We start from the raw sequence: 11,389 nt of genomic DNA, 5'->3' as shown, positions 1-11,389 counted from the left end.
TTTTTTTTTTTTTTTTACCGGGGATCAAACTCAGGACCTTGCGCTTGCAAGGCAGGTGCCGGAACCACTGAGCTAAATCCCTGGCCCAAGAAAGGAAGAAAACACAATGATATAAACAAGTTGCAAATAAAAGAATAGGGCTGAGAATGTAGCTCAGTAATTGTGTTTAACCTAGCATGTGCAAGGCCCTGGAATTGAACCCTAGAACCAAAATTTAAAAAAAGAAAAGAGTAGAAAAGAAAAGCTATCATGAAAACATCCATAAAGAGAAAGCAGGAGTAGCTATAATAGAATTAGATAAAGTACACGTCAGACATCAGAGAGTCAGCAAAGGTGGTTGACCAGGCCCAGAAGAGAGTGCTGAGGGGAGGTGACGACCTTGACTTTTTCATAGGGGATGAAGCCATCGACAAACCTACTTATGCTACAAAGTAGCCCATACGGCATGGAATCACTGAAGCCTGGGGTCTTAATGAAAGTTTCATGGAACACGTGGTTTTTAAATATCTTCGAGCTAAGCCTGAGGATCTTTTTTTTTTTTTTTGGTGCCAGGGATTGAACTCTGGTCCTTGCACTTGTGAGGCAGGTGTCAGAACCACTGAGCTAAATCCCCAGCTAGAATCATTATTTTTTAATGGCCACTCTGCATATTTTCTCTCCTGTACATGTGCAGCAGTTTATATAAAATAAGTGGAGCCAAGAACTGACAGTGTACAGAGCCTCCCCTGAATACACCAGAAAATAGAGAATATCTTGCAGAAATTATGTTTGAATCATTTAATGTGCCAGGACTCTACATTGCAGTTCAGGCAGTGCTGATGCTAGCAGCCTCCTGGACCTCCCAACAAGTCGGCGAGTGCACAATCACAGTGATCGTCATTGTCAGGGGAGGTGGAGTCACCCACATCACCCCAGTGGCACAAGGTTACATAATTGGAAGCTGCATCAAACACATCCCAATTGCAGGTACAGATATTATGTATTTCATTCAACAGCTGCTAAGGGAGAGGGAGGTGGGAATCCCTCCTGAGCAGTCACTGGAGACTGCAAAAGCCATTAAGGAGAAATACTGTTACATTTGCCCTGATACTGTCAAGGAGTTTGCTCAGTATGATGTGGACCCCCAGAAGTGGATCAAACAGTACACAAGCATCCACGTGATCAACCAGAAGAAGTTCATTATAGATGTTGGATACGAAAGTTTCCTGGGACCTGAAATATTCTTTCACCCAGAGTTTGCCAATCTGGACTTTATGGAATCCATTTTGGATGTGGTTGATGAAGTGATCCAGAACTGTCCTATTGATTGTTCATCACCCCCATAAAAGAATGTCGTTCTTTCAGGAGGCTCCACAATGTTCAGGAATTTCGGACGCTGACTCCAGAGAGATTTAAAGAGAGTGGTGGACGCCAGATTAAAACTCAGTGAAGAACTCAGCGGCGGCAGAATAAAGCCTAGGCCCGTGGAGATGCAGGTGAAAACGCATCACATGCAGCGCTACACCATGTAGTTTGGAGGCTCCATGCTGGCCTCAACCCCGGAGTTCTTTCAGGTCTTTTATACCAAGAAGGACTATGAAGAGTACAACCCCAGCATCTGCCACCACAACCCCGTCTCCGGAGTCATGTCTTAGTGTCTGCCGTGGAACCGTCACTTGATGGCATCCCGCAGAGCCCGAGCAGAGTGGTCCTGTGAGCGTGGGGACAGTGGTGAGGCGTCCGGGTGCTGTGCATGCATTGCCAAGTGCACGAGGCTCTGTGCAGTCCTCCCGGTCAAAGCCATCTAATTTTTTTTTTTTTTTTGTACCTGGGATCGAACTCAGGACCTTGTGCTTGCGAGGCAGGCAGTGAAACCACTGAGCTGAATCCCCGGCCCAAGCCATCTGTTTATGTGGGACTGTTCCAGCCCAGTCCTCTCCTCTTGCCTCTTGTCTGCCTCGTCTCTGTCTGAGCTTCTCATCCACAAATACAGCTCCGAAGGAATTCAAACACAACCTGAAATATTAGAGAAAAGAAACACAGCATCATCCCCCCAGGAAAGAATGTAGGGGTGTAATCCCTGGTCCTCCCAGCTTTTTTTTTTTGTTTTGGTACCAGGAATCAAACTCGGGTCCTTGTGCTTACAGGGCAGGCAGTGGAACTACTGAGCTAAATCCCCGGCCCTCCCATCTTATTTTTGTAAATAAAATGTTATAAACTTGAAATACAAATCAATGTTTATATTTCCTATCATTTTGCATTTTATGCTGCTTGGTACAACTGGCTGATACTAAGCACAAATAGATATTGATGTCATGAAGTGCTGTAACAAAGTTTTTAAATTGTGAGGCGTGTTATGATATGTTTATAAGCAAACAGTAACATAGCAAATTTTTTTCCACATTTGCTCAAAAATGAGTACACTTGGGCCAGGGATTTAGCTCAGTGGTTTCGCCGCCTGCTGCGCAAGCGCAAAGACCCGAGTTCGAACCCCGGTACCAAAAAAAAAAAAAAAAAAAGGAAAATGAGTACACTTTATTAGGGCGACCTGAAGTCCGAACACCAACCAGTGCTGTATGAGAATTGCTGCACACAGTGTGGCTGAGTCCTTCTGTGTGAGCTTTCTGGGAGTGCCTCAAGGAAGACGATGTAATGTGGGGATATCAGATGGAATACTACTGCAGCATGGTAATAAAAGCTATCAGAATCTTTCTTAAAAAACACCAATCAAGGCTGGCCATGCTGGCCCACACCTGTAATCCCAGCTCTTGGGAGGCTAAGGCAGAAGACTGCAGAGAGTTTGAGGCCAGCCTAGGCTACATAGTGAGACCCTGTCTCAAAAAAAAACAAAAAAAAAAAACCCAAAAGAAAAAACAATAATAACATATCAATCAATAGGATCTACTTGACATTTGTAAAATGCCCCATCAATTGCAAAACACATATTGTGTGTCCAGTGAACAAATACATCCTGGGCCAAGAAAAAACCTCAAAAAATTAAAAATAATTTAAATCACATAGAATGTGTTCTCGCACTACAGTGGAACCAATCTAGAAATCAACATGCCAGGCATGGTGGTATATACCTGTAACCCCAGTAGTTGGGAGGCTGAGGCAGGAGGATCACCATGAGTTCAAGGCCAGCCTAGACTATAGTACATAGTGAGTTCAGGCCAGCCTGAACTACATAGCAAGACCGGCATCTCATAAAAACAAAACAAACAAAAAAGAAGTCAACAACAGAAAGATAACAGGAAAATCTCCAAACACCTGGGAACTAAATAATACCTGGCCAAGTAACACATGTGTCAAAGAAGTTTCAAAGAAAAATTTAAAATATATTGAATTTGGGCCAGGGATTTAGCTCAGTGGTGCCACCACCTGCCTCGCAAGCACAAGGACCCGAGTTCGATCTCCAGTACCAAAAAAAAAAAAAAAAAACCTAGAAAAAGAAGAGCAAATAAACCCTAAGGAAGCAAAATAAAAACTAAAGACCAAAAATCAGTGAAGTTGAAAACAGAAAAAAAAAATCAGTGAAACAAAAAACTACTTCAAAAAGACTAATGAAACCTTCACCAACACTGACAAACCTTAAAAGAGAAGACACAAATTACCAATATTATCAATTAAGTGGGATGTTTTATTACTAATACTGGTAAATGGAATGCTTCTGTAGATATAAACATTCTAAAATATATGTGGAAACCAAGTGTGTTTGTGTAGAACTGTAATCCCAGCACACGAGAGGCTGAAGCAGGAGGATAACTGAGAGTTTAAGGCCAGTCTGAGCTACATAATGAGCCCAAAGCCAGCCTGAACTATATAATGAGACCCTGCATCAAAAAACAACAACAACAAAAAGATATAGATATAGATATAGGTGCCTCAGTTCACAAACTCAATTCTCTCCATGATTCTGGTCATAAACTGAACTGGATGAGAACCAAATCAAATTTCCCTATAAGGTCAACATTGAACCTAAACCACTAAATTTGATTCAGTTCTCTTCCAACTTGGTTTGAACAGATGCTAAAAAAATGTAACCATGCTTCAGGAAAGGAAAAAGAGTACTACCCTGCCAGCCCGTAGAGAAGAAATTGAAAATGCATGTGCAGCAATCTCAATGACCAAGGTTACCCAAGCAGTGGTTCACTATACTAACGTCTGGAAGCTTCTGGCCACCCACTTTGAGCACCTCTTGGAATTGTAGAGCCCAAAGGTAACTTATATTAATCTCATGATATGTTAAAAAATTTAGTATTAAAATATTTATACAAGTTCTTTTTCCCTGAAATATGTATACATTTTTGCCCCTCCCCATATATGGAACTACAGAGGAGCTAGAATAGCTGAAACAATTATGAAAAATGGGAAGAATTACTCTAAATGATTTGAAGACTTGTACAGTATAGCAATTGAGATTGTGTGATATTGGTGGAGAGTAGTGCATAGATCAAGGGAACACCATGAAGAATCCAGAAACTGACCCACACAAACAGACCTAATTTTTTTCTTTTGTATCAGGGATCAAACTCAGGACCTTGCACTTGCGAGGCAGGCACCACTGAGCTAAATTCCCAGCTCTTAAATGATATTTGACAAAGGTGTAACAGCAATTCAGTGGAGAACACAGCCTTTTCAACAAACAGTGCTAGAAAACTGAACATCCATAGACAAAGAACAGCAACCATCTTGATCATCTCATATCTTATACAAAAATTAATTCAAATTAGATCACAAATTCAACTTTAAAAAATATATGTATATAAAGCTAAAATAAAAGTTGTGTGTGTGTGTGTGTTTAGTTTTGGTTTTGATTTTTTGAGACATGGTCTTGTTATGGATCCCAGGGTGGTCTCAAACTCAAGAACCTCCTGCCTCAGGCTCTTGAATGCTGGGATTACAGGCACATGCTTGGTTCAAAGCAGTAAAACTTTTAGAAAACCAAAAAGGAAAAGTCATTGGGATCTAGGGCTAGGCAGAATTCTTAGACTGAACACCAACAGCATGATCCATCAAAACAAATTGGACTTCAAAATTTTAAATGTGCTATGTGAACAAAGCTGTTAAAAGGATAGAAAGACAAGCAATAGACTGGGAGGAAGTATTTGCAAACCACACATCCAACAAGGCCCAATATCTAAAATACATAAAGAACTTTCAAAATTCACCAGTAAAACAAACACTCCAATTAGAAAATGGATGCAGAAGCCAGGTACAGGGGAACAGGCCTGTAATCCCAGCACTCCGAAGGGTGAGGTTGGAGGATTGTGAGTTTGACAATGCCTCAGCAATTCCTTAAGGTCAAGGCTATGGGCTATGTAGGAAGACCGTGTCTCAAAACAAATAAACAAGCAAGCAAAAAGAGAAAATGGTCAAAGAACACAGAGATGTTTTCCAGAAGAAGACATATAGATGGCACATAAGCACATGAAAAGATACCACATTGTTAGTCCTTAAGGAAACGCATATTAAAATCACAATGAGGAAAATCTGGGCATATTGCCACACGCCTGTAGTCCCAGCACTCTGAGAGGTTAAGGCAGGAAGATGGCAAACTTCAGCCCAGCCTGGGCAATTTAGCAACTTAGACCCTGCCTCACAATAAAAGATAAAATGGGGGATTCCATCGATAAGTGCACGCAGAACCCAGCCAGAAGCCTGCTCAGACACCAGCACCTCGAGTCCCCCCAGCCAAAGGCTTCCCCAGACAACAGCTATGCAGGGGGGCCAGCCCCAGCCAGGCACTCCCAGATACCATCCCAAGTGTGCACAGGCCCCAGCTAGAACCCTGCCTAGACAACAGGGCAGCACAGGGATCCAGAAGGCCACCATTCTGAACGCAGGAATTGGCACAGTGGTAAGCAGTGCAGAAAAGGCCTCTCAGTGGCTTGCTGAGAACTGAAGACCACTGGGTGAACAAAAAGTCACCTCAAGGAAGGCACAGCAGGCTGCATCTGTTGAAATAAGAAGACATGTAAACAAATCTCAAAACCAGATTTCCAGACCACCTAAGGCAACCCCCAAAGGGCAATGAGATGGAACAATCTGATACTCAACCACCTGGACTCCCTGAACTGACAACAAAAGAGGATCTGGAAAAACTGAAATCAGAAATAATTTCTCAGATAACAACAAAGGTTGTGTCCATAGTGCAAGACATGATTAATAACTCTAGAGCAGACACAGATAAAAAAAAAAATAGAGGAGCTGAGGAACATGATGGAATCCCAGGATAGGAAACAAATGGAATACATAAAACAGATTCAAACAGATATCCAGGAGATTAAAAATTCCATTGAAAGTTTACACAGCAGAATGAGCCAATGTGAGGACAGACTATCAGATATAGAAGACAGGATTGCAATTAGTGACCAGGAAAAGAAAATTTCTTAAAATAATAAGGGACTGGGGCTGGGGATTTAGCTCAGTGGTTTTGCCACCTGCTGTGCAAGCACAAGGACCTGAGTTTGATCCCCAGTACCAAAAAATTTTTTTTAATTAATAATAATAATAATAATAATAAGGGATCATAAGAAATCAATTCAGCAGCTGCTAGACGATGCAAAGAAGAATAACATAAGACTGATGGGAGTAGATCTCTTAAACATAGTAAAGGGGAAAAAAATTTAAAAAATAATAAGGGACCGGGCCAGGGATTTAGCTCAGTGGCACCATGCCTACCTTGCAAGTGCAAGGTTCTGAGTTTGATCCCTGGTACTGAAAAAAAAAAAAAAAACCACATAAAAATAGTAAGGGACCATGAGAAATTGATCCAGCAGCTCCTAGATGATGCAAAGAAAAATAACATAAGACTGATAGGAGTCCACAAAAAAGCTGAAGAAAGTACAAATAACATTTTTAAAAAACTGTTCACAGAATTAATGACAGAAAACTTCCCAAACAGAGCAAAAGAATTTGATATAGAGATAAGTGAGGCATATAGGACTCCAACTAGCCATAATCAAAAAAAAATCTATACCTAGACATATAATAGTCAAGATCCCAGAAACCCAGCAGAAGAACAAAATACTACAAGCAGCTAGAGAAAAGAAACAAATCACATACAAAGGAAAGCCCATCAGAATCACAGCAGCCTTTTCAACACAAACCTTCAAGTCAAGGAGAGACTGGAGTGAGGTATTTCACGCCCTAAAAGAGAGCAACCTCCAACCTAGATTGATGTATCCTGCAAAACTATCTTTCAAAATTGATGGGGAAATAAGATATTTCCATAACAAAGAACACCTGAGAAACTTCATGAATACCAAACCAGCACTCCAAACAATTCTAAACAATATCCTAGAAAAAGACAATGAGGTCACAACTCCATAAGGCCCAACAGAGCAAAGCCATCAGGCAAGGCAAGAAATTAAAAGGGAGGGGGATAAAAAATAAAAGAGCCAACAACAGGAAAATAACATGACAAGGATAAGCCAGTGCATATCAGTTATACCCATCAATGTTAATGGCCTCAATTCACCAATCAAAAGAAACAGACTGGCAGAATGGATTAAGAAACAAAATCCAACAATATGCTGTATACAAGAAACACACTTAATTCAAAAAGAAATTCATACACTGAAAGTAAAAGGATGGAAAACAGTACCCCATGTGACAGGAACCTGGAAAAAAGCAGGGGTAACAATCTTATTTACAGACAAAGCCGATTTCAAACCAAAACCAATTAAGAGAGACAAAGAAAGTCACTACATCCTTGTAAAGGGAACAATCCAAGAGGAAGAGATGACAATCATAAATATACATGCACCAAATACTAATGCCCCCTTGCCCCCAACTATACAAAACAAATATTAATGGACATGAAAAACCAAATAAGCACTAATACAAGTGTAGTGAGGGACTCAATACCCTACTGTCACAAATAGACAGATCATCTAGACAAAAAATCAACAATGAAATACTAGAACTAAACCAAGCTTTTGAACAAATGGACTTAATAGATGTCTGCAGAGTGTTCCACCCCACAAAATCAGAATATACACTTTTTTTTTTTTTTTGCTACTGGGGATCGAACTCAGGACCTTGCACTTGAGAGGAAGGCAGTGGCACCACTGAGCTAAATCTCTGGCTCAGAATATACATTCTTTTTAGCTGCACATGGGTCATTCTCCAAAATAGACCACACACTAGCTCTTGGAACATGTTTAAGGTAAATGCAAAGGAATTCAAGTTACCCCCTGTATATTATCAGATCAAAGTACAATTAAATTGGAGATCAATAGGATAAGAAACCACAAGAACTCCACAAACACATGGAAATTGAATAACGCTCTCTTGAACAACCAATGGGTCACAGAGGAAATTAAAGAAGAAATTAGACAGTTTTTACAATTAAATGAGAATGCCAATACAACATACAGGAATCTATGGGACACAGTGAAAGCAGTCCTACCAGGGAAATTCATAGCAGTGAATGCCCATACTAGGAAAACAGAGCAAGCTCAAATAAACAACCTAATGCTGAACCTCAAGCTCCTAGAAAAAGAAAAGCAAGACAAACCCAAAGCTCATACAAGGGAGGAAATTATAAAGATCAGAGTAAGGGGCCGGGGATTTAGCTCAGTGGTTTGGGCACCTGCCTTGCAAGCGCAAGGTCCCAAGTTCAATCCCTGGTACCAAAAAAAAAAAGATCAGAGCAGAAATCAATGCCATGGAAACTAAGAGAACAATACAAAAAAAATCAACAAAAAAGAAAAGGCCCAAATCCATGCAATTAGGAATGAAAAGGGTGAAATTACAACAAACCCAGCAGAAATCCAGAAGATCATCAGTACCTACTTTGAGGACCTGTACTCTAATAAAATGGAAAACACAGGAGGAATGAACAGATTCCTAGATACATATGAATTGCGAAAGTTGAACGAAGAAGATACAAAAATTCTAAACACCCCAATTTCAATCAGTGAAACTGAAAACATAATTTAAAATTTACCAACTAAGAAAAGCCCAGGTCCTCATGGCTTCACTGCTGAATTCTACAAGACATTTAGAGGAGAACTATTGCCACTACTCTTTAAACTTTTCAATGAAATTGAAAGGGATGCAATACTTCCAAATTCATTCCTGGAAGCAAGTGTTACTTTGATTCCAAAAGCGGAGAAAGATCCAACCAAAAGAGAACTACAGGCCAATCTCCCTAATGAACATAGATACAAAAATCCTCAATAAGATATTGGCAAACAGAATACAGAGGGTTATCAAGAAGATCATACACCCTGACCAAGTCAGATTTATCCCAGGGATGCAAGGATGGTTCAACATACACAAATCAATAAATGTAATACACTATATTAACAGAGCCAATGACAAATACCATATGATCGTCTCAATAGATGCAGGAAAGGCATTCAACTAAATCCAATACCCATTCATGATAAAAACCCTACAGAAAATTGGAACAGAAGGTCTTTATCTCAACCTGATACAGGCTATCTATGAAAAACCAACAGCCAACATCATGCTAAATGGTCAAAAACTGAAAGCTTTCACACTAAAATCAGGAACTAAAGTCAAGGATGCCCACTATCACCACTCCTGTCCAATATAGTTCTGGAAACATTAGCCACAGCAATTATACAAGAGAAAGAAATAAAAGGAATAAAGATAGGAAAGGAAGAAGTTAAACTGTCATCATTTGCAGATGACATGATACTCTACATAGAAGACCCAAAAAAACTCTGCCAAAAGACTCCTAGACTTAACTGTCAGATTCAGTAGAGTAACTGGGTACAAGGTCAACACTCGATAGCCTTCTTGTACACAAATAACAGACTCTCTGAGAGAGAAATTAGAGAAATAATTCCTTTCACAATAGCATCCAAAAAAACGAAATATCGGGCTGGGGATTTAGCGCAATGGCATCACACCTGCATTGCAAGCACAAGGTACTGAGTTTGATCCCCAGTACCAAAAAAAAAGTAGGAGTCAATCTAACAAAGGAAGCAAAAGACCTCTACATTGAAAACTACAGCACTATGAAAAAAAGAGATCAAAGAGGATATAAGAAAATGGAAAGACAACCCTTGTTCCTGGGTAGGAAAAACCAATATAGTGAAAATGACCATACTTCCAAAACTGCTATATAGATTCAATGCAATTCTGATTGAAATCCCAATGGTATACTTCACAGAACTAGAGAAAACAAATAAAAAATTCATTTAGAACCAGAAGAGACCTAGAATAGCAAAACCAATTCTAGGCAACAGAGACAAGATAGGGGGTATCACAATCCCCAACTTGAAACTATATTACAAAGCCACTGTGATAAAAACAGCATGGTACTGGCAAAGAAACAGACCTGAGGATCAATGGAACAGATTAGAAGATGCAGACACAACTCCAGACATACTCAGCCACTTCATTTTGACAAAGGAGCCAAACACCCTCACTGGAGGAAAGATAGCCTATTTAATAAATGGTGTTGGAAAAACTGGATTTCAACCTGCCAAAGATTAAAACTAGACCCCTATCTTTCACCATGCACTAAACTAAAATTGAAGTGGATTAAGAATCTAAATATTGAAACAGAAACACTAAATTTGCTGGAAGATAAGTTAGGTAGAACTCTTGAAGACAGTGGCACAGGAAAAGACTTTATGAACAAAACCTGAATAGCATGGGAGCTAGCACAAAGAATCAACAACTGGGATCTCATCGTATTAAAAAGCTTCTGCACTGCGAGAGAAACCACCAACAAAGCTAAGAGACTACCAACAATGCAGGAAAAAATCTTATCAGCTGTTCCTCAGACAAAGGACTACTATCTAGAATATATAAAAAACTTTTAAAAATCAGACCCTCCAAATATAAAGACCCAATTCAAAAATGGGCATCTGAAATGAACAGACATTTCTCAGACAAAGAAGTAAAAGCAGCAAATAAATATATGAAAAAATGTTCAACATCACTGGTCATTTGAGAGATGCAGATGAAAACAACACTGAGATTCCACCTTACCCCAGAAGGAATGGCTGCTTTCAAGAAATCAACCAATGGTCTGGGGATTTAGCTCAGTGGTTCCACCGCCTGCCTCGAAAGCACAAGGTCCAGAGTTCGATCCCCAGTACAAAAAAAAAAGAAAGAAAGAAATCAACCAATAACAAATGCTGGCAGGCTTGTGGAAGAAAGGAAATCTTCTCCATTGTTGGTGGAGTACAGACTGGTACAACCACTGTGGAAATCAATATGCAGATACCTCAAAAAACTAGGATTAGAGCACCTGCCTCGCAAGAGCAAGGACCCGAGTTTAATCCCTGGTACCAAAATAAGTAAATAAAAAACTAGGATTAGAGGTCCCATTTGACCTAGTTATTCCTCTGCTGGGTATCTCCCCAAAAGAATTAAAAGAATTATACCACAGCAATATATGCACACCCATGTTTATAGC

General features: G+C 39.9%; 1 pseudogene; it reads left to right on the top strand.

The window, feature by feature from the left end:
* Positions 1-719: 719 nt before the first annotated feature.
* On the top strand, positions 720-1,634 carry LOC101697746 (actin-related protein 3B pseudogene; annotated as a pseudogene).
* The last annotated feature ends 9,755 nt before the right edge of the window (positions 1,635-11,389 follow it).

This window comes from Heterocephalus glaber, unplaced genomic scaffold, assembly GCF_053883595.1.
Source record: "Heterocephalus glaber isolate CG9 unplaced genomic scaffold, H.glaber_assembly_v1.0 deba00001060, whole genome shotgun sequence".
NCBI classification, from domain to species: domain Eukaryota; kingdom Metazoa; phylum Chordata; class Mammalia; order Rodentia; family Bathyergidae; genus Heterocephalus; species Heterocephalus glaber.
This window is presented reverse-complemented; position numbering and strand designations above follow the sequence as displayed.